The sequence below is a fragment of the Venturia canescens genome, chromosome 2 (assembly GCF_019457755.1).
Source record: "Venturia canescens isolate UGA chromosome 2, ASM1945775v1, whole genome shotgun sequence".
Taxonomy (NCBI): domain Eukaryota; kingdom Metazoa; phylum Arthropoda; class Insecta; order Hymenoptera; family Ichneumonidae; genus Venturia; species Venturia canescens.
Window position 1 is genome coordinate 5,918,153 of NC_057422.1, and position 25,316 is coordinate 5,943,468.

At 41.5% G+C, this 25,316-nt stretch overlaps 1 long non-coding RNA gene across 1 annotated transcript in view; it reads right to left on the reverse strand.

Annotated features, from left to right (window-relative positions):
- LOC122405749 (uncharacterized) overlaps nucleotides 1-25,316 on the reverse strand; it is a 32,205-nt gene that overhangs the window by 6,104 nt on the left and 785 nt on the right. Inside the window, exon 2 of the long non-coding RNA XR_006259816.1 lies at nucleotides 24,401-24,586. This is a non-coding gene — a long non-coding RNA (uncharacterized lncRNA). The remainder of the gene's footprint in view (nucleotides 1-24,400; nucleotides 24,587-25,316) is intronic.

Below are 25,316 nucleotides of genomic sequence, written 5' to 3' on the forward strand. Positions count from 1 at the left end.
TTTCACGCGAATCCGATGCTGTTAAAGTTTCGATGATCGATCATTAGATCACATAAATATAATGGCGTTGTGCGCGCAGCGATCGTCCGAGCGACGGGACCATAAATGGAGAAAGTTAGTCGATATTACAATCTCCGCTTTTAAACAACGCTCGCGCGCGCGCGAGCGGTACTCACATACGAATATATATGTACGCGGGAGAGCTACATCTCCAATAGAACGGAACACAGAAATTGAGTTCGAGATGGCGCGATGACGACGACGTAATTACGCTTACTCTCAATGATATTAAATTGATTTCTTATGCAGATGAAGTTTTGACTAATTTGAAAAAAACGATGGAACCTGTGGCGGCGATAAACGTCAGGCAGGACCTCGCGCGTCCATGGAGGACTCAAACTCGACGTACACTTTTAATACACGTACGTGTTAAGTCGGACGAGTATACAGATGTGAAAAATCGAAACGAGTTGGGAAAATGGAAGACGAGACGTTGGTGCTTCGGTGCGACTACTCGCTCAGTCCGGAGCTGATACTGTATTGCTCTCTGGGATCGACGAGTCGATAACGAGATATCTATGTAGACGATGCAAAACCCATCATATAATAAATACGTATGCGACAAATTATGCAGGTATAGTTGCTTTCAAACAGGATCGAGCAGCAGGTTCCGTTACATTTCGGATATGGTCGGCTCGCACTTGACTGGTTTTCCAACATTTTCTTTATTTTTATTATTTTTATTATTATCGTTTTGCACTTTTTCTCATCTCTTGGAATATTCACGAATTTTATTTTTCCATTAAATTTGTACGACTGGTACTAAGATAGGAGGCACGATTTGAGAAACACTTGCGAACGGTTACGGGTAGCGCGAACATTAATGACGAGATATAATGCTCGTCATACCATCCTCGCTATATATATAAATGCGTGCAATCTTTGATTGAAGTTAGATTGTGCTGAATGTAAACTAACTCCATTTGCCTCTATATGGCTCAGGAAATGTTGTAATTATATACTTGTTTATTCGTTAAACTCGATGCGCTGCAGTAGGCGACGAAAGAATCTTCAATCTTCTGCACGATTTAAAATCGTACTTATAATAAACGAACTCGGCTCAGATAGGGGCTCTGATAATGCTCGGGGAATGGTTGTACCGTCGGGAATCATCGGAAAAATGGTTACTACCGAATAGCTTCCTTCTTTGCTACTATTTTGCTCATTTTATTTATCGAATTACGTCGAGTACTTAAGTATTCCTTTCGCATGAGCGTATTTTTTTTTTCGTGGCGCAAACTGGGGCACTCGAAATTTTGACTGATTCCACGACGCTGAAGTTTCCAACGTTGGAGTCCAACGAAATGAACGAAAAAAACGTATGTAATTCACCATTTTTCTATTTCACGAATCGTTGGTGCAGCTTGAAAAACTACGAATCGCAAATTTGGCAGGGAACAAAAATAGGAGAATTACTGGAATTATTGGAGAGTTTTTTTTGATCATTTCGTTGGACTCCAACGTTGCAAACTTCAGCGTCATCTGATTCCGAACCTCTGAGAAGTCGCGATTGTACAGGAAAAGAGCTTCTGCTTCTGCCATTCTTCCAACTTCTATCGTTAATATTTCTTTTAAGCATTCGGAAATCCTTTATTTTTGTCGTCTCTGTGGGTTTCTTAATTTTTTTTTTCTATCTGTGAGACAGTTTGTGTCAGGAATTTAGAATTATTTAGTATATGAATTATTTAATAGAAATTCAGTGATGACGGAATCTCCATAAACTCTTGTATAAATTTTACGATTTTTCAAGTTTTAATTATTTATTAAATGTTCGGTAACGTGACCCGAAATTTCGCCAGTCTATTCGCATGCACTTTTACTTTACTGTTATTTCAAATCTATTATTTATAGAATATTCGGGTTCGTGGAAGGAATACCTTAACGTATCTTTCGTTATATTGACGTGGAGAAAAAAAAAGGTTTGCCAGAAGATTCAGTGTTCGTATAAAATATTGTCGAAATTGAGCTTGCAGTTTTGCTGGATTTTTCTGTCACGAGTTCGCGAGACATATCCACAAATGTGATGAATTGCTTGAAGGAATTTGACTTGACAAACGAGGGTTGGTGGTAACGGTTTTTTTATAATTTGGTATAAAGTTAAATAATTAGTGAACGAAAAATTGGCAGGTCAAATAAAAAAGGTTGCAAACTTTACAAACAGTAGATGAATGAATATCGAGAAAAAATTGAGGAAAATACATTTCACCCCTCAACGTTGCTACTCAAATGGACTCCATAATTTGGCCATTCGGAAACGTTCATTGAACAAAAAATACTCCAAATAATCTCGAGAAAATGTTTGCGAACGGATTATCAGATTTTGGTAAAAGACAAAATGTTTTACTCCAAAATTCGAATGAAACGAATAGCCGAAGAAAAACTTTCTAAAAATGGAAAAATCATAGTACGGATTTGGCTGACGACGTGAGAAAAATATTCACGTGCCCGCACATATCCGCACGACGGCGCAACAAATGACGTTTCATATTCACACCCATACGATAAAATAGACCGCATCGCTCGGTAGCTCCGTTAGGTTTGCAATAAACTTTATTTGACACCTGGCCATTGGCCGCTCTTGGCTTTTCATACATGTACGCATGCACATAAATGGAGAAAGCCCGTTCTATATTGCATATCCCTGCGAGATTCAAACGAGTTTTCAATACAGAATACCAGAGGACCGGAGACGTATATACGACCACGATCTTCCCTCTCTCGATATGTCTCTCGAGCCCCGGTTGCAACGAGATAAACATCTCTGTGTCGTGTTCGGGTCAAAACACCTTCTGCTCCATTTGTACTCGATTTTTCAACGAAAATTACGGACATCTACACTGAATGTTGATTTGAAAACACATTTTTCACGTACTCGTTACAGGAAAATTGTCTCGTCACTTATTGTGACATGTGTCAAATTTCAAGCAGCATTAAACAGTTCAAATTTCAGTTTTCACAGCGCAAACACGAAAAATCTCGGATTCTCGAACGAAAAAATGTCAGAATTTACAGAACTGGAAGTTTTTGCTCTCTTAAGGTAGTTCGTACGCGAAACGATTATCTTAAGAAAGTCTTGAAATTTACACTGGGTTTAAATGGATAGTCGACTGACACGCATATCAAATTTTATTAAAAGATTCGTCTTATTAGTTATTGAAATAAACGTGTTTAGAACGTAAAAAATCATTCATTTTTCCATACTACGAATGAACGCTTCTTACGAAGTTTGTGAAAAACGTGCACAATACAACGAAAATCTGGGAAGAAATTTGAGAAGATTGAACGAAATTGGTAATGAGCACTCGTATTTGCTTATTTCGGCATTTTGTTCCTTCTTGGCTTGGCCCATTCCCGTCAACAGCCTTCTGTCTTTTTATTAATACTTTTTTCTAGAACCATTTCCCTTTGCGCTCTCAAATGCGATTTTTTGCATAAAAAACTATAATATTTTCGCCAGGGACGAATGAAATTTGGGGTTCAGTCAGTGATGGATCCCCGATTAATTAATGGCTCGTAATTTCATTCGCCGAAAGATAAGTTGAAAAAATTTATTTACAATTTTGAATTGATAACTCTGACATTAATTAAAAGTGATTATATTAAAATCGATCGAATTTAGACACCCATAAAATACGGTCCTTCGGGCATGATCTACCTTAAGAGGATGAATCAGTTGGTGAATCGCAACCGTGAGTGCGAGAGAGGTAGCTCCAAATTTCCAATTCGAAATTCTTTGACCCAGTTTGGCCGATTAAAAAAAAGCTCTGTCAATCGATTTTCGCCATTGTCCTGCGTAGGCCGACGGAGCCTTTTTTAATCGATCAAACCGTGTCAAAGGATTTCTCATCCGTACTCTTAAAAGTTCTCCAAAGTTTAAAATACGTTCTCCAAATGTAGAGCAGGATCGAGTCAGCTTGTATTTTTGATACCGTAACAAGAAAAAAATCTCCACAAATCGGAGATAATCAGTGTGCAGACTTCACCCTGCATCTTATTCTGCAATTCGTGTTTGTCCGCATTATCTGTACCGTGGCTATAGCTTAATCGCGAAACACGATAAAGTATAGCGCATATCGATCTTAAAATGCGTAAAACCGGCAAATCCAACGATGCAAAACGCGTGTCCCGTACGAGGTGAAAGTACAGAGCAAAGTTTATTTGTTTTTATTATCACCCCTGTGCCGTCCTGAGAATATATTCGCTCTCCGTGGCACTCGAGTGTAGCCGCGAATTTCGTTCCACTTTCCCACAAAACTAGAGGCTCCCAAATTTAAAAAAAAATTAACAACCGTACCGCGATCAAAGTTAAGATCGACGTAGGAGCTGAACGAATATGAGAAACGTTGAAAAATATCTGTGAGAACGAGTACCGATATATGCCGCAGAAAAACACTGCATCGAGCATTTATGTGCAGTGACATCACACTGTAAATCTGTAAGAGTCGTTCACCGATGAGAAAAGTCTTTATGAGTCGCATAGACATGCGGGAGCGATACCCGAGGCGAAGTATCGTTGAACCGAATCAGTGAAAAGGTCAATAAAAAAAGGGCTCAACGCGGGCCCTTTCCTAAATAAATACAAAGGTATCTTCATGCGTACGCATATTTATACGCACTCTATTCACACATGTGTTTATTTATTTTTCAAGAGAACCATTGCCCCTGTGTCCAAATATATGACGAAAAACTGTGTTGTAAAAATTGTGCCTACGAGTGAAAAAAAAGAAAAAAAATATTCCAAGTGCTTTTTGCACGAATTGTTTATTGCGCAGTCGAATAGGTTGAGCGTGAATTTTTTTCAGCGGGTCAGAGTAAAAACAAACCCAACCAAAATTTCGTTGGCCCCCATTACAGAAATTCGTTGTTTTATCCCAAGTGCTGTCACACTCCCGAGTATTTTCTCTCTCCGATTTATGACTCTTTCGCAATCGATTAGTGAGCGCAGAGCAAAGTACTTTTTGACAGATTTTTTTTCGTGCGTAAATGTTCCATGGTTTTTCACGTACATGTGGTCCGACGTTCAACAGTGACCTGAGGCTACACAATCGTTTCCCCGGGAATTTATGAACAAACATTCTTCTCGTGGCGTTTCACCTTATATACGAGATGCTAGATGAAACGAGCGAGTCGGTCAGAGCGAGGGTTCTTGAGAAGCCCTTCGCGAGGAAGGGCAAGAGCACTGGGTTCTTAAAAACCACAAATGGCTCTTGACAATTGGGAAATTCTCATGGTGGATGCGGACGTCGCTGAACTTTTACAATCCAATCATTTTGGAGGTAGATACGCGGAGTGAATATTTTCCACTGATACTCCGTTGTCTCGAGTGATACTACAAGTACATAAAAAAAACAAAATATATTAAAAAAAAAAAAAAAAAAAAAAAAAGAAATCGAAGAAAAATTCCCGAGAACAATAATAACCGTAGAAAAAAAGGAGAGGGCAAAGAGAATGAGGAAGAGGGAGAGGGAAAGAGAGAGCGAGTCAGCGACGAGATAAGAACAAGTCTCCGTGGTCCAGGCGCGATATTTCAACTTTTATATTCACGCCAGGCAATGATTCTCTCGGTCTCTCGGGTCGATCACTTGGGCACACACAGGATCTCGAGGAACTCTTTCGCTATACCTGAGAAGATCTGCCTCTCTCTCTCTTTCTTTCTCCCGTGAGAAAGATGCTGCGTGTGTACTGCTGCGGCCACAGCAACGAGAGATCCAGCCGGAGAGCCAGCCAGGCGCTGCCACACCCCGATGCGATTAAACCTGTTGCTGCTTCGCTCGTGGCAGGATGTATATACATGTATACCTCGTGCACGTACATATAAATATAAACATATAAATATACATGTGTGCGCGTGCGTGTGTGTATACGTATATAGTTGGCTCGACGGGGTTTCACTGAGAGCTCAAGAGAGAAATACGTGCCGCACCCCTCTTGCTTGTCCTGCTGAACCACCTCACCCCACCCTTTTCCATTCTCTCATGCTGCTACACCCCCGCGCCGGTGGACTCTCCTCTTTCTCTTTGCCTCTCTTCCTCTCTTGGGCATCTCTGTAGAGTTACCTTTGACATACCCCTCACCACACAAACATTGTCTTGCGCCGATCGATGCATCCTCTCGACCCAACTATGCAGTCTGGCTCTATGAACAAGCTTGCAAAGGAGCAGGAGAAAGCGATAAACCTGCGAAAGCGAGCCACACTGAGACGGAACAAACGCACGCGTGTGGCTCCGATGAGCGGAATGATATCGAGACGAAATGCGGATTGTTGAAATATTCAAATTTCAACGAATCACGGGGGAAGACATGCGCACTTTGCTTTTCGGGACGAAAGGGCTTCTGGAAAAGCCATCGAGCCGGCGAAAAATCGAATCTTATCGGGCAGTCTTCGGTTTAATGAAAACAATTTTTAGTGTTGACCAGCAACTCTGGAGAGTTTCTAGGGGAGCTCACGAATTTTTATCAACAGCTGGAAAGATGCAGGGAGTCTTGTACCTGCCCCATATTTCCACACGTACGAGTATATTCGGTTCGCCCGGCGGATTCCTGGGCTCCCGTGGAAACATCCCATTATTGAGAAACCTTAAAAGAACAGTTATTCACCTATTGATGGGAGTGAAAAACGGGAGATTTAACTGGCACGAATTTGTTCAAGGAGTCTTGAACATTTGAGTCAACGCGAAGACGTTATAGAGAGCGGTGGGCAGCTCCACGCAATGAATAACACAGAATTAGAATGTAAATTTTCGTTCCGATGGTGAATAAATTCATTCAAATCAATTCATAAATTCATCGACTGTTTTGAGTATTTTATATTTATCCCGATACATATTCATCTGATATGTTAGAAGTATAGCTTGGACCAAAAGCGAGGCAATTAATGAAGATGTTGACATTGAAATTAATTGTTGCCACGAGTTAACGATTTGAATTGCTTCGAATTTTCGGAGGTTCGATCATGTATATGAATTCGAGGCGGGAATGAAGAAAAAAAAGGATCTTTTTTTCGTTCGGCGCTCATACTGAAATACGACGATGAAAAAGCTTAATTGATAGAAATTCTTAATCGATTCGCACTATGGAGGCTGGCCCTCGCATTGTGTTGACGATATAATGAGAGGGACTGCGCCAGCAGAGCGATGCACGTCAATTAAACAAATATTCTTCGGGAACTCGAGTTCCGTCAGGATCGATCGATCAAACACGACGCAACGGACACACACACACACTCACTCCCATCCACACAGGCACGCGACTTAGATGAATCTACGTTCGTTTCACATACACGAAGGCGCACACATACGTGCGCGCAGGTACGCACGTGCGCACGTGCGTGTCGCGTGCGCAAGCACGCACACAGACGCGGCGGGCGCGCGGACCAACACATACGACGTGGGCACACCGCGCGCGGGGACGCGAGCGTCCGACCGGGTCCAACGACCTCACGGGTCGACCAGTTCGTTCAAAAATGAGGTGCACTCGGCTATCTCTGGCTCGATCTTCGGCCCATCCGGTCCTCCATTCTCAAACCCACAACAGACTCCCGCTTGAGTCCAATTAAAATAAGGAGAAAAAACATCATGAGAAAAGAAAAAGAGGAAGCGTAAGTTGAAGAAACTTTTCGACGACTTCATTTAAATTGTTTTTACATTTAGGCTCAGGCTTGACTGCTTTTCACGAGTCATTCACGTGAATTTTGTCAACTTATCGATTCACTTTGAGGATCGCGTCGATATCAAAGATGCTTTTGCAAACTCGATACTTTTCGTCACTTAGAAATCATGGTTTTCGATGCTCCCAGTTTGCGGCTCAAATTTACAGGGGGGCTTCTTTTCTTTGGTTGGGCCGTGACGATTTTTCGGTTGGCAGATTACTGATGTGGTGGGGTTTGGTAAAGTCGCGAGGACGGTTAACAGAACAGAATATTTGTATTTTCGAGCGATAAAGTTTCGTTTATCCGTGCGCAATCTTCGTGGCGATAAGGAGATGAAAAGGGCTTGGACAAATTTGGAAAATCATGTTTTTGTAATGCGATTGAGCTTTCGCTCAATCTCTGACGGTCGTTACGAAGCGAAAAATCGAATAAATTGAGCCACATACGCGAATTAATAACGTCGACAGGGAGCAACCGAGATAGCAATTTATTTATCAGTGTGGACGATGACGCAAGTGGCTAGGGCTTTGAAAAAAGTTCGATAAAGTGGAAAGCTCTCGCACGAGGAGAGGGTGCTCGAAAAGAATAAACGAAAAAAGCGATTTTCCGTGAAACCGAGACCACCGCGTTTCACCTTTTACTTTCGGGAGAGAACATGATCAAAATCCATCCGATTATTGCCCCACGAAAATGCGCATCTGCCTAAATAATTCAACAAGTCTCGAGAACTGCTAAGCGAACGAGCGCAAAGTGCTCTACCAAGGTGAACGAGAATAGACGATTTATTTCCGACTGAACTTTGCAACAAATCCGCTCTGCTATCGGAATGAATAAATAAAGCCCCACGGGAACAATATTATGACGCAAGAGGCGCGTTATTCCGCGCGCGCGGACGATGTCAACGCCCGATAAAACTATAAATACACGAAAAATGGCTGAGTCTCGGTGTGCGTCAAGGGTGTATGCGAGCTTTCTTCTTACCTTTTTGTTCCTCGCAATCGATCATTCCGCAATAGGCAGACACGGGAAACATCGGACTATAAAAAGCTAGACACACGTCTATTGACATTCTAGAGGGAGACAGACACACCGCGCGCTCTCAGTGTCGTACGGCCGCGCGAGGTTAAGGGGCTGGGTGGCGAGGCGGTCGCGGTGCGAGGGTCGGAGGGCTTGGGCGGAGGTGAAAGAGAGGGCGAAAGTGGAGCCAGGGGTGGAAAGGAAGGTTCGAGTGAAACGAGCGCGGAGGGGCAGGTGCGGATGGGGGGCGCAGGGCTAAAGAGCGATGGCGACAGGTAGCCGCGGGGGAACGAGGGTGAGGTTCATTGAGAAACGGCACGTGTATGACGCCCGCGAACGGATCGCGTCCGCGCTACGTCGACCGCGTATATGCACGAAGAGGAGCAGCGGGCAGAAGAGGGTGGTTCGGGGAACGCCGGGGGTTGCCATGCGACCGGCGACTGGCCAAGTTGCCCCTGGCAACCATTGCGTCACTGCAGCTCCGCGTGACGTCACGACGCTAGTGCCCTTGACCGCCAGGCTCTCTTGACGACCCCGCATCGCCTCGCGGGCATCCCTCATCGCGCGAACCCATCCTCGAGCACACCCTCGGCTCCCTCCGCCCCGTTCAACGACACGCGCTTCCGCAACTCTAAGCTTTCGCATCTTTTCCTCTACGACTTCAATTCTATCGGGAATAAACGATTTTAACGATTTTATTCTATTACTCGGAGAGCTCTCTATACACCCGCGGCTGCCCTCTGTTTTCAAGCTTGCTGTAATCCTCGATTGCCGTGTGTGAACTCGAATATCATGACGACGCCTTGGCTCAGAGAAGTTTCGCCTCTCAACCCGGAAGGGTGGGATGGAAGGAAACTTACTTTCCGATAAGGCATGCCTCGCATTCGTCTCTCGCTCATTCATTTATTGCTGTTTCATTATTTCTCTGCTACGCTTTTCTCACGTCACTATTTATTTGCTGATCCTAGTGATCGATGTATTCGGGAATACGCACGAAGCATTGTTGACGGATGACGATGAGGTCGAAAATGGAACAAATTTCTGAGTTAAAAACTCAGAAATTTGAAGAAACAAAATTTTCTCAAAGAAAATTTTGTTTTTTTCCGAGTGGGAGCGAATATTGGGAAGTTAAGGATGATCGATCACCAGCTCGAATCCAAGATTCTGAGCTGAATTTTTCATATGACGTAGATTAATATTTTACGTGACGATTAGCTAAATTTGGGCTAGAATGACCATCTAGTTTTTTTTTAATTGAATTGCAAAGTCGAGCATTCTGAGGCACCGAATATACACGTCGCTTGTGGAAAATGATCGACCGGAAGTACCATGAGCACGGCTTTTCTCCCCCAAAATCCAAGATTATTCATTAAAAAACCTATTTTAGGATAAATGGGTTATTAAGAATTTGGTAAAAAGTAGAAAAACCGTACCTCACCAGGCTTTTAACAAAATAATCTTACAAAAAAGTTTTGATTTCCGATTGATAATTGTGCGAACGAGTCGTTGATATAATTTTTTCAGTTTTCACGAATTACTGCTCTATGAAATACTTGTGTGCCGGTAATATGATGCTTCTTGAAATCGATAACACGAATATTCAACACCGGTAAACGTAAATCAGAACAGCTACGAGTTAAATAATTTTGGGCTCTTTTTGACTCCGAAGTCATGATCGATCATCCTTAATGGAAAAAAAATGGTCGAGGCTGGATGTAAACGAAGCATATTACGGATGGGCAGGAATATTGTTTTTGTTGACTCATTGTATATTTTACTCACGAATCTTCAACTACTATCCGCACCCTCTGCATCAGCTCCTCTGACCTTTGCGCTTCTCATCGACCCTACGTCGACTCGCTCTACCCGTAAGCCTCAACCTTCGGCCCTTTGATCGTGGTGGAAAATTCGAATCATTCCTGGGTCCGCTTACTCCTACGTTTCTAGGGTATCAACAAGGGATTGTGGGGGAGCAAAGCAAACCAGGAAGTTCTGGACGAGCCAGTAGATCATTGATGTTGCACGACCTGGCGTATTTTCATTCATGAAACTGTTGCGCACAGGGGAAGGTCGAGAACACGCAACCCCTGACATACATTCATCTGTGGATGTTTAGGTTTCTGGATGTAGCTATAGTGCAGCCGCACCGACACGTGCATTCTTTTATAGGGGAGACCGAGGCAAAACGGGATACCTAAGGAAATATTGAACTTTTCAGAAGTTTGGGAAGCTCTGTCTATTTGTTACTCCCAAAAACTAAGGAATGTACTGGAATTTTTTTCAATTTAAAAAAAAAAAAAAAAAAAAATTCCGAGGCAAAGGGGGTACCTCTCAAAAGGTCATGAATGTTTTTTTTACTATGATTTTAATTTAATGCACCTTGGGTGCGTTTTGCACCTGTAACCGAGTGCTTCTGACTTACCGCTGTAAGCGTTGAAAGCGATCTCAGCGCTTGCAGCACTCAAACGTAAGTCGAGTGCACGCTGTGTAATTCAATTAAAAATTAATGATATGAATAATAACGAAGATTGCCAATGTTTATTTTGTAAAAAATTGTATTCTTTATCCACTGAATCATGGATTGGTGGAGCAGTAATTGCAGATATACAAATACTTTTTGTATATCTGTGCAAAAACGTTCTCACTTTGGAAGTGATGTGAAAAAAGAGAATTTGAAAAAACGAATTTTTTGAAAAAAAAAAAAAAAAAAATATCAAAATAAAAAAAAACAAGATAGTTTGGAAAAAAAATATATTTCTCTCATTTTTCGGGTATCCCGTTTTGCCCCGGTCTCCCCTATGTGCACATATACCGATTCTGAAAGCGAATCGTTTCTATGATCTTTGCCCAAAAGAATTCGGTTTTTAATGATTTTCGATAATTTACAAAATTCCTCTCCAGATATTGGACGAATTAGAGAATTTTGAAAAATTCTTGCAATTACGTATTTTTTAATTAGTTTCTTTCCAACGATGATTACTCAAAATTCTTCAGAAAAATGAAAATCGGTTACGTTCCGAAAGCTGCCGACGCAGTGCTGCTGACGAGGCACGCTACAAAGAAGCTTCGAAGAAAACCACTCTGCCATAATATTGGAACGTCGTTAGAGAGGACCCAAAAAGGTGACGACGGATGGTAAATTTCATTAGTGATCGGAGAGCTATTGCACTTGCTCTACCAGGGTGTCTAATTTTGACCAGAACAGAAATTTCATGACTTTTAAGGCTTTTTAAGTGAAGGAACAGGAATTTTTCATGACTTTTCTTATGGTTCTGATACTTTTTATTCATCTTTTAATTATAAAAAAAATTCAATAAAAATAACAAAGAAATGATATTTTATTTTGAAATAAAGAATCTTTTTTTTCTTACAAACTATTCATTCGATATTCGTTTTTATATCGATGATGAGTGTTGAACCAGACATGGTCGCCACCCCGCGAATTTTGAAATCATGTTGAAGAAAACCAAAAAATCGACAATGACAATGAGCGTTGCAGAGATCTTAAAAAATCAGGTTGTTTGGTAATTTTTCATGACATTTAATGGTTTTTTCAGGTCCGAGTGTAATTTCATGACATTTAAGAATTTTCATGACTTTTCAGGTCGTTAGACACCGTATTTTTTTTTTTAGATTAGACATCGTATTTTATGGGTGTCTAAATTTTAGACACCCATAAAATACGATTCTACGGGCATGATCTACCTTAAGAAAGTCTCAAATATAGAACTTTCTTCGTCTTACTAGGTTTGAGCCGAGATTTTTGCCACTTCCGTTCCAGAGTGGAAAATTTTCATGAATGGATAATGAAAAGTCGTACCGACACATTCTCATTGTCCTGGTAAACTTTTCATTGTTCCTTCCACGCCGCTTTTCCTACTAAAACAAAACGACAATGTCCATTTTCTCCATTGTTTGAAAAATCGAATGACTCTTTTCATCACCCCGCAATCTTATTCTACGCTACACAATTGCTCATATTCCTCTTTCCTACAGTTTTACAAAACTGAGCGTTGTACATCCATGTGGTTTTGTAGCCAGCCTCAAGTCCCAAGCTCATGACGAGTGCATACGAGTAGGAATGATGCTGGCATTGCTAATCGTATGCGGAGAGCACCCTCTGCCCTATTGAAAAACGAGTAGTGCGTGCTCAATGAAAATTCAGTGAAAATGGAGCAGCGTATCCCTCGGCTCAGAGTGCGAATCGAATGGAGCAGTGCATTTAGAATCGAGAGAGTTTGGGTCGCTTAGGATATATTGCACAGGCGATACAATGTTGCCACGCTAAACCATGCTAAAAACATAAAAAAATTCAAAATGATCAGAATTTTATAAAATTTGGTCAACATATTCTTTAGTGCCAAATTTGACAATACAAATTTTTTAAGATTTTTCTTCTGTACAGTTATCGAGTAATTGATCACTAAAGTTCACGTGTATAAGCATAGCGTTTCCATATATATAGGTATACATTCCGGGCATAAGAAATCTGCTTTAATGCGTAATTACTCGATAACTAAACAGAAGAAAATTTTGAAAAAATTTGTGTTATCTCACTTGATGTTGAAGAACATTATCACCAAATTTGATCAATTTCTAATTATTTCGACTATTTGTATCATTCACCCTTAACTCTCGGAGGGTTTTCCAGAAAGATAAAAATCTGCAGCTCGCATGAGTTTCGCGTGACGGAAAGTATTTTTTTTCCATTGCACCTGACTGACCTTGCAAACCACGTCACTGCCAAGCTTCCGCAGATTTTTGAAGGGTGGGGCACGTAAGTTTCCACGTGTGTGTGTGTGTATATGTGCGTTTATTTTTATTATTCATTCGTGCTATACACGAGTCAACGCTCTATGTCATTATTGGTGACTTTTTTATCCGCATGCGGGCAATATCGAGCATGTGACGTACACGGAATAGAAGTTATTCACGGTCGCCAATCTAATTCTGTTTATAGCTCCTCTACGAGAATTTATTTCTGGATTTAGCGAACAACGTAACTGGATTGTATAAAAGTATGATACGAAAAATTTCTTTGAAATTTTAACCTGCTACTCTCTCATTTTCGTAAACGATTTTCTTCATTTTTTTATTTCACTGTTTCTTGCGATTCGAGGACCCAGACAAATGATAAATTCCTGATTTTTTTATCGTTGTGAGATTTATAATAATTTTTAGCCAAGTTCCGAGCTACAGAACTTCAGTTTCCACCATCCAATGACCTCACCTGCAACCTGAAGACAGTTCATTCGAAAATAACTAGGATCGACATTCTGAGGGTGTTTCCTACGAAAACTGATGCTCGTGACGTTCAAGAGCGATGGTTCGTCGGTTTTACGAAAACTGTCAATAGCCGAGTACCGAAACTCTGGTTCGACGGAGTTTTATTGATCATCAGTTCGTGGCTTAATCGTTGAGGTTCCGTGGGCGGTTTGAAAATATTGCCAAATGATAAAATGTAATCCGGAAACACGAGAGTCTTTCGTTTCATTAATATTGATTGCGTTTCATTGATATTGCTTCGTCCATGTTCGAGGTTAATATTCAATGGAATCGTTGCTCACAAGATCACACCCACGTTCGTTCGCTTCGGCTTTTCAGGTGCTTGGGGCTATTGGATTACCGTATTACGCGAATCGATTCAAAAAAGGGGGGAAAAAAGGGCAGAAAATTGTAAAGTTAACTCGAAACTGTAATTTTTCTTATTCGCTGGCCAATGAGCGAATAAAATCTGGGATCTTCGTGTATAGCACATTCGATCGAGTGCGGCTTTGCACGGTCATTCATAAAACGCGCCACGCGACCCATTTTACGTGAGACTTTCGTTATAGGAGCGGCGTAAATGTGTACATTTCTTATGGTACAAATCGGTGTGTGTCCGTGTGCGAGTGTGTGAAGGAAGCTTTACGTGTTGTTTGAGGTGGGCGTTCATTCATGCAATGTGTGGGCGAACGTCAGGCGTTACTGGAATTTCTTGCCAAAGACTTTCGGGTCCGGTTGTTGTGTTTTTTTTTTCCCCCAATTTTTTATCGTTGTTTTTTTCTTCAAACTTTCCCCTTCTCACGATCACTTTGAGACCCTGAATATTCTAAGGACGATTAAACATATTTTTTATATCCACGCACGCGTCAATTCGTGATCTACAACTTCCGTCTGACGAATTGCCTTTTTTTGCTTCCTCTATGAATGAAAGTTTATGATATTTTTTTTTTTACGGCCACCGTCAAACCGCAACACTTTGCGTTAATAAATTTCGAGATTCGTGCGATAGAGCTGCTGGGGAATATTGAAAGTTGGACATTCGGTTTACCGAGTTCATTTGCATATTCGTGACTGTATTCGTATTTTTGATATTTCAGGCGGCGATTAAGTAGAAAAAGGACTTTCTCATTATTTCAAAGTCTCAGCCAGTTATGTCGATATCTCACGCATAAGTAATTCCTTTTGAATTAAGCCCTTAGGAAGAAAAAAAATTTTTAAATTCCCCAGTGAATTTTCTCATTTTTTTCTCCATGTTTTCTTGCGATTCTCAGTCCTCCAGCGGCCCACCAGAAGCTCAGGAAGCCTGCACTCTGCTCAGCAATGGAGGCACCAGGATACGTCGGGCACCCAACCAAGTATTGGCTCGACTCGAGGAGCAAGACTGCCAAGTTCTTTGGTCGTCGGGGAGGATGAAAGAAAACTGAGCGATTTATAGTCCAATTTGGCGAGTCCGCGCACTCGAGAGGGCAGCTCGCGGGACTTGGGCGCAGCGGCAGGCCCTGCGAGCTGTTTTCATCGCCGTCCGTTATAATCCTCCGTGCTTATAATTGACGCAGAGAAAAAGCCTGCATTTATCAGCAACGTTTCCCTCGCTAGGCTCATTTCTTTATAGTTTCTCACTCGAATTAATGATCCCCCCGGGAGAAAATAACGCCCATGACCGAGCCGTCATCACTTTCAGTTATTCGCTTTCCCCAAACTCAGGCCGGACGGTAGAAGAACCACGTAAAAATCCACCTGCTTAAATAAGGACTCGTCGAACCCATCGAGCAGCGATGGAACAGAGGAAACGATGAGCGAGCTTATATTTGTTGAAGGCACACGCCCTTATTTAACATTTATTCAAATATTTCATCTCGCACGCGGTGTTTCAATTCATCCGCGGTGCGCGCTTAATACAAATATAAGGAGGCTAGACGTATCACTGTCGTGAGTCCCAGTCGACCACGTGCTAATCCACTGAAGCGTATACAAGGCGAATATACACATGTTAAATCTCCGTACCTTTGCCTCCCATTGGCACATGTAACACGTTTTACAAGCCTCAACGAGCATGAGAGTGCATTTATTTCTGTCTATTTCATTCTATGAGGCAAACTCACTTGATTTTTTTCAATCTTACGAAATATATCTTGTCCCTCGATATATAGGAATATACATACAATCATATACGAGAATAATAATATTAAAATATGAGTAAATACACAGACGCGCAGACGCGCGCAAGTGTGTACGTGATCGTACATAGAAGCAACGGCTAGATAGACCGATGCTTTACAAGCCCACGCGTTTGCCATCCTCCCATTCATAACGGGAGAGAGAGGCGAGTTACAGCAGCGGCGTGCGCGCGCGCTAGCGCGACCACCTTCGTGTACGTGGCACCTCCTGCTTTCGCTTATCCTAAGATCATTCCTTCGATATGCAGATCGTTAAAAGGTATCAGGCTCCGTTAAAAAACGTCATTTCATTCATACGAAGTGACATTTTCGTCCATAACGCGCGCGCCCGCGACTCTGCCCGTCCATTAATGCAGAGGCGCGAGCCTTTCGAAAAACAAATCGACTTCCTCAGCCCCAAGGCTACTATGGCACTACACTACACGCGACAAGGTCATCTTCGATATTGCCTCTGATCCCCCCCCCCCCCCAGCCCCGCCGGCGCCGTGGTCCTTCGTCTTTTCGCCTCATTCACCAATGCGGCCCTCCAAGGTGACTCCGTCCGGGGCCTCGCCGGGCCAACATTTTCGAAAGACTCGGCGCTACGATTCACGAGCTGCTTTCTTACCTCCCTGTACATCTCCTCAACCGCGTTCGCATGTACGCTCACCTGTATTATTTACGCAGCGAAAGAACGTTACGTCAGCACTCTCGCCATTCATAAAACTCGGATTTGGAGAAGCTGGAAGCTTCGGTAAGATCGTTGGGACTTTTTGAACTGACAGTTGGCGCTGGGACTTGAAAATAAGTTGTTAATATGGCCAGGGGAACTTGGACTGCGTACCCATGTTTTTTGCTCGGATTATGCTTTTTTAAATAGTCGTTTATCTCGGTAGGATATAATTGGAAATGAAATTTGAACATTCCGATCTGTTGGTCAGTGTGCTTTCCCATTATATAAAGTAGGTGGATCGCTCCGGACATTTGCAAGAGACATCCTTATTCGGAGTGAAGAAAACAAGTCTTTGGGATCCAGAGAGAAAGGGAGGGAGAAACATTACGATCCGAGCACACCAGCACCAGCCGGTTTTCCGTTTAGTTAATCGTCGCTATGATATTACGCGCGTGATCCTACGCGCACGTGTATAATTCCCAATGCGAAAGACTTCATTAACGGCTCGTGTGATGATTTTATTACTAGAGAGCAACAAAAAAGGATACGGGAAAGCAGGAAAGTGAGAGGAAGAGGGGCGAGGGAGAGCATTCGATAACCAATTATGGGCGAGGGGCCCTGTCCGAAGCGCCCATTAAATACGGCCCTTCTCATCATACGACTATACCTTATTTACCATTCGCCGAGATTTCCGATACGCCAGATTTCTCGTTCGATCATTTCCTTGCGGTTAACCATTCACAGATATTTTCTACGGTGCTTCTACATTAAGCTTCGTTCATAGACGGCCTCCGTATGACGTTACATTAATTGCAGTTTTCGTTTTTCGTTCTTACTTTATTTTATCTTTCGACTTTTTTTCGTCAGTACACGAATTTATTACTGAATTCAGGCTTTTACGCCAACAGCCTTGTTCAGTTGGTCTGAAACTCCCTCGTGAGGCAACGGTAGCTCTTTTGAATATTTTCTTAAGCTAGTTCGTGCACGAAACGGTTTTCTTAAGAAAGTCTTGAAATTTACACAGACTTTAAATGACCAGTCGATTGACACGCATGTCAAATTTTAAAGGCTTCGTCTTATTGGTTATCGAGATAAACGTGTTCAAATATGAAGAAAAATACCCATGGCGATAGGGACTATGAGTGAAAAATCATTCATCTTTCCATATAACGAATTCATTTCGTACGAATAACGTACGAAAAGGAAAAAATTATTGAATTACCTTAATTAATATTACCTTGCGCTCTGTGATGCGATTTTTTACATAAAAAACTGTAGTACTTTCGGCAGGGACGAATAAAATTTTGAGTTCAGTCAGTGATGGAGCCACGATTAATTAATGGCTTGTAATTTCATTTGCCAAAAGATGAGTTGAAAAAATTTATTTACAATTTCGAATGAATAACTCTGACGTTAATTTAAAGTGATTATATATGTTCAATTAGGAAGTAAAAATCGGTTCAATCTAGACACCTATAAAATACGATTCTTCAGGCATGATCTACCTTAAGTTGAAAGGATTTAATTTTGGGAAACTCAGCGCAAATAGTATTCATGAAACGATGAGGCAGTTTGAAAAGTTGGTTGATGCGATAAATTTTGTTTTCATCAATAACAAAGTAGAATTTCAATGTTTGTGAGATCAAAGATTCGTTCGTGACGAACGACTACGGCTATTCGAATTTCATTAAATTTTCATGAGCTTAAAGAGCTGTAGCTCCTGCAAGAAAAGTCCGCCCACTTTGGATCAGCGCTTGAAAATATTTTTAATTTACCCAGTTCGCATAGTTATGAGCAAAAAATGCATTCGATTTCGAGAAAATATACAAACCCGAATGGAAGATAAAATTAAATGTAAATATTAATAAGAATTTCAAAGAAGATGAAAAAATATTTGTTCAAAAACTCTTCGTTTGTGTGTTATCGAGCTTCTTTATCGGCTCGCGCCAACGTTTTTCCTCAAATTTATCAATCCACCCCATACGAGGGAAGGATTTTTTTATTTTCATAAACGGGGTTGGGAGGGCGTGGGCGGAATCGAGGATGAAAAACCGTTCAACGAAGGGCGAAGAACGAGCGAGTGATTGTAATGAAATTTAGGGGGACTTCGAAGCGCACGATTAAATCGCGACGGTTCGCCAAAGATGAAGTATAAATTCGACGAGAGAGAAGATCAGCATTCGGGAAGAGCGGCAAGGCGAGAATAAAATTGATTATATTTCGACAATTATATTTCGAATTTGAAAAAAATCAAATGTGAGGCGACATCGAGGTGAAAATTCGGCAAAACTCGTGTGCGAGTTTCACCCAAGAGCATATTTTCGAGGACTCTGGTCCGGAGTATCGTTGCAGAGGTGAGTGCGCGCGTCTCGATTTCCTACTTGCCCCGAGGCGGGAGGCGAGCGAGAGCTCTCGCGCGAAAGCGCGCTCCATGCGCGATCCTGCTCGTGCACAAACACACGGAGCATCTGCACACGAGGACAGAGAATTGAAAATGCATTAAGCGAGGAGTAAGCGCACACGAGAGCGTTCACCACCACGAGGAAAGTAGAAGAGACGCGAATCGCGCCAACTGCCAGCCCAGGCTAATATACGCCGACGCACGAGAGTGTCTCTCTCTCTCTCTCTCTCTCCCTCATTGTTTCTCCCTCTCAGTACCGATCAAAGTATACCCTGTTGCTCGACTACATGCACATGAAACCTGCGCCGAGGTCGCGCTCGTTCGTTCATTCACACGTGCGAGGGCCCACGCGTTCTAGCTCCCTTGCGCTCCCACTCGCCCGGACTCGCTCGCTCGCTCCCGCGAACCATTCGCCCATTCATAAAATGCACTGGCGTGCCGCGCACGCGCCTCGTACATGCACGGCTCGCTCTTCTCTCTCCCTTTCTCTCTTTCTGGCTTTCCATCTCTCAAGCTCTCTTAACGCCAACACAAACGCGACAAGACCAGCACTATCGTCATTTTATCATTATCCGGAAAGATAGATAGAGAGACGCTCGAGGAGGAAGAGCAAGAAAGAAAGAAAGATGCGAAAGGAAGGAAGAAAGGGCGACCGGGGGAGGGAGTAAGGAAGCGAAGGAGAGTCCATGCAGTTAAGAACAGTCGCAAACTCTCATGGGACTGACTACGACGCGTTCGAAAGCAACATACTCTTGGCGCACGCTAATAATGGGCCTTGCCCAGTCGCCGCGTCCCTCTTTCACTCCTCGTCTTTCCCTCCCTCCCTCCAACCCTCTCTCCGTCTCTCTTTCTCCCTATAATGGGCTACGAACTGTACTTCACATGCGAGTTTGAGTCTGGACGACCCGGGCACACGCACGCCGCCGAACCACGACGCTTGCCTGACCCCGGGGTTTACAGTTCAGCTCGTAAGAGATCCCCCCCGAGGCACCGGGGAACCGAAAGGACATTACCGAGTCCTTTTCCTCCGAGCTCTCCTTCCCTTGGAACTATCGCTCGTTGGCTGGAGATCGAGCTTGTGCTAATAAATTGCCGGATGATAAATAATCTTGGGCGAATTTTCGTGGATCGCAACGCTCGCGAATGAGCAGTTGAATAATATCATGTTGGCACAAGCCTCGGTTACGTTGTGGAAAACGATATGCTTGTTTTCAACGATTTTTCAAACGACCGGTTAGAGCGTGGAGCGTCGTCCCGCAGTTCCTTTCATCCCTCGCGTAATTACAAGGTTTTTAAAAACAATCTTTCACTCCTCAGCGGTCAATTAACTCGTCTTCGAGGGCTATCGAACGCAACAATGATTTTTACATGCTCCCTCCATCTTTTTCTTCGACGAATCCTATATATATATACGTATATCTGCGTCTGTAACAACTCTACAAAACAAGTTGATCTCCACAAAGCTTTATTCATTCCAAACCATACCTTAAATGTTTCCCGTTGAGGCGTTCACTGTACTCCTTCTTCACTGCCCACAAACGTATATCATAGCCCATTAATCATGAAAATCTCGCACTGCCGGAGTCTTGCAACACGTTTCATGCACACAAATATCCAGCGCGCATGCGTGCGCCCGCGCGCGTGTGCGCGTACCTTGCATTTTTCCATTCATCACGCATCAGCGTTAGATCAAATCGCGGTGTTATTAAAATAAATTTTGTTTTGTTTTCCTTTTGCTTAGTTTCTTCCTCTTTTTTCTTTCAATTTCTTTGCTTTCTTTTTCTCTTATTTGCGCACACGAGCGTCGCGCTGCTTGTTACTTATTCGAGCTGCGTTACCATTTATGTATATTTGTTGCGTGCTAAACGCATGATCTAATCAAGCCAATCGTTTGCTTTTTCTTCTTTTTTTTCAACTCAGTTTTTATATCACGGAAATGTTGGACCGGTTCATTCAAATGTCGTTACATGAGCGCATGCTTAAATACCAACGCTCCGATCTATCGCGCATTGATCATTAAGCCTGCTGCTGGGCGCATGCGCGATCGATCGCGCACGACTCACTCATCCATTCATAAAATCCATCGGCGTGCCAACTACCGCCAACACAACACCCTGATATTTGACGCTCCGATGAATTTTGTCCTTACGGCAATACGGCGCCAGTTTGGCGCCGTATTGCCGAATACGAATACACCCCGCCGACCCCCGTTTCATCAATGCAATGTCGCAGTTCTTGTCCTGCGAGGGTCGTACCAACTTACTCGAAATGCACGAAATTTAATATCGTGAGCATTTTTTTATACTAATGCCATCCACAACTACGCTTTCGATGAGGGGCAATAGCCTTTACACATTCAATCGAGAACCAACAAAATTTCAGCAATGGATAGAAATCAATGGAAGGAATTATTATTAAGGAGGGTGGATGACGAAATGAAAATAATCAGAATTTTATCAAATTTGGTCATAACATTCTTTGGCTTCAAGTATACGAATACAATTTTTTTTCAAATTTTTTTTTACCACATGGTTATCGAATAATTGAGGGTTCAATCGAAGTTCTTATGCACGAGATGTAAGACTGTATATATATGTTAACTGTATGCTTATACACGTGAACTTTAGTGTTCAATTACTCGAGAGCTATGCGGTAGAAAAATCTAAAAAAATTTAAATTGTCTTATATATTTTTAAACAATACTTTTAGCAAATTTTATTAAATTCTAATCATTTTGAAATTCTTCATATTTCTAACATGCTTTAGCATGGCAACATTGTATCGTCGCGATCCACCCTCCTTAAGGAAGTTGAGCCGATTCCATCTTACAAAGTGAAGTGCAAAAAAAATCAGTTCAATTTTCAGACAGTTTAGGAGCGTCGTTGCTGAGAAAAATCAATAACAATTTGGGCCAAATAGCATATGTAACCTTATGGAAGTCAAGACACATTCAGTGATATCTCCGTTAAAAATGGTGCTAGAAATATGAAATTTTTTGGGCAACATGAGCAAGGCTCGCTGAATAATGTCAACATTTTCAGATTTATTAGGAGATTTGCTGAGATTATATTAATAATAATTTGTTTCCCGTGTAGTTTTTTGGGGCTAGGATCGTCCCTGAGCGTATTTTCGACTGAGCTTTTACCAGTTTTTCGTCTTTTTTCCCAGCCCTTCTTTAAAGTGTATGCAACATTGCCAAGCTGTAAACTGGCCTAACTTTAGAAAGGTACAGGTTATAACTTTTGGGTAAAAAAAATGACTGTACGGCCTCAACTTCCTTGAGGACATTTTTTTCTTGTTTTTTACTTCGATTTTTTACTTTTATTTAAATATTTTGTTTAAACGAACTCAATTTGATTTAATTTAATTAATATTCAAGAAGGTTCACGCGAATCTAATGGAAATCGAAAATTCCAACTTTGGGAGTTGAAATTTGGAAATATGCTAGAAACACATACAGCGTGCGCATCTATTCCCGGAGTTATTATAGGATCCACCGTCCAGTTGTCGAGAAAATAATTAACGAAAATCCCATTTTTTTAAGGGTTATACACAGGCTCTTATGGCAGGCACACTTCCTGTGCGACCATTTGGATTTCATGAAATAGGATCCTCCCAACTTTAATGAACCAAATACGAGAATGAGAAAATGAAATGATCTTAGATATCAATGATGTCTTGAGAAAGCCTTGCTACCGGTGACAATCACTTGAGAATGAAAAAATAAAAACACTCGTTTGAGGTTTGAGGTTAACGAGTAATAACGACACAAACGGTGCAAGGTTTAACAACACCACGAACCAGTTGGTTTAAAATATAGATATGCATACCCATGTAAATAGAAAATTGCTGGTGCCCCATTTTGCTTGACGATTTAAGGTGGTTCCTCCACGAGACAGTTAAATTAGGAAATTATTTAAATTTGGCATACGTATTGTTTAACATACGAACAACACCTCTATTAAATTTTAACAAGTTTCACCATCCCGAACCCGAGATATATGTAACTGAAGTTGACTCAATTAACACGTAACATATGGACCATGCATAGACAAACAGCACATTATTAATTTTACCGCTAGTACTGAAATTAGGAAGTTTATTAAAAACGAGGAGGAGCTAGAGCAGGATATCACGGAAATTGTGAAAAAAAATCAAGGTGATTGACCATCTAGTTTGACAGATATAATCTCGAGAAGTACGAAGGTTTAGGCCGCATACGATATATTTTGCAAGCGAGCAAGCGAATGTCGTCTGTATAGGCAAATTTTTCTGTGTGTTGAAGCGTAGCCCGGATAGTTCCGTCAAAAACTTGACTCACGATGTCAGATCAAAAATACTTTTAGAATAAATTTTACGAAAGCAAATGATATTTGTACTATATCTGCTGGCACCGAGTACGTATACAGGGTCGTTACAAAGTTATTGATTACGATCCGAACGAATTATCAACCCTTTTAATATGCAGACGGTACATAACTTTTGGTTGGGCCTGTCGTAGGGAATCGACCTTAAACCGCTCTTATTATATTAAAAATTGATAAATCTCGACAAATAGGTTACACATTATTTTAATAATTGGGAGAATAAATTTTAATCGTTTCTTCGATCACGAAAAGAGGAAAAAAGTTCAGTTGCTTTTTTGAATCACAAGTAACGCCATGATCTTCCTTGAATTGTTTTGAATAATTTTATTGAGAAATAATTGAATTCCGTTGTCATTTCGACGCAGAGTAGGAAGTCAGTGAAAAAATGAAATTACTTTTCCTTATTTTTATGGAATCAAGATAATCATCGGATTTTTCGACTCGCAACATCCGGAATTTATATGCGCATAATGGGATATAAAAAAATACGATAAGATTCGAAAAGTATACGATTTGAAAGTGAAAATGGCGATAAAGTGCAGTCGTGTACTGATATTTCAATTAGAATAAATAAGAAGATTTTAATGTGCTACTGCGAGCCAATTTGTTGTCTTAGATTCTGAGTAAAACGCGTTCAAAGTTTCGTCAACCGTCCTTTTCGCAATTGACGTTGGGAAAGGCTTTCATGGCGACGATTACTGAGACGGCGAATGCACCGATGGATTTTCCATCACAAGCGAGTGTATTGAGATTTACCAAATCTCAGCGGTTACGTGCTAACAAGATGAAAAATATTGTTGTCGCGCCACTCACCGAGCTGGAACACCAAGTTTGCCCCGCCGGGTTGGATCACGACCTTGAAGCTCTGTCCGAACTGGCTGAAGAAAATTTGACGCCACCGAAACGTCCGAATTTTGCTGGCCTCGGTACCCCGTCGTCGTACACAGTGAGCTCAAAATGATTGCAGCTGTGACGAAGAGGATCGTCGACTTTGGTTATCTGAAAAAAATACATTTTGGATTGGAATTCCATTAAATAAATATCACCTTACGTTGGAATACTTTTTTCTGAATCTCATTTCTGAATCTAAAGCGATTGAAACGATTATAACGAAGAAATTTTTCGTGGTTAACCTTTAAATTGAAATTACATTAAATCAAATGAAAATACATTAAAAGTAAAGAAAAAAATTTCCTTTGAATTGATTGTTTTATTTTTTAGAGAATCTACAAAGTAAAACGCGGAAGCCACACATTTTATCGGGTTTCTTCAGAATTTTCTAATTTTTTAATTTTAATTTTTGCCTCGTGAATTCGGAACTCTACAAAATAAGGAACAATTACGAATGGTGTTTCGCAAAAAATGATCATCCGCGATCGGACAATACATTTTACTGTAATGAAGAGAACCTCGATTCGGATTTCCGAATTCGGTTGAGAACTACTGTTGCCGAGTCTTTAATACTCGTTGCGACATCTGTGTTCAGGTTCGGTACAGCACGACTGCGGCTCTCATGATGCTTACTTTTTTTCTATCTAAACTTCGTGTTTAGAAGGTTTAGAACGAAAGTCTCCCCCCGGTTTATTAGAAAAATGACAAAAAAACATCGGTGTTGTTGATGAAAAAATGGTTTATGTCAACTAAAAGAATTCATGGAATATGAGCCGTTGTCAAACATTTTTTAACACACTCGAAGCATAAATATTTTTTTCGCGTCTGCGAAAATATA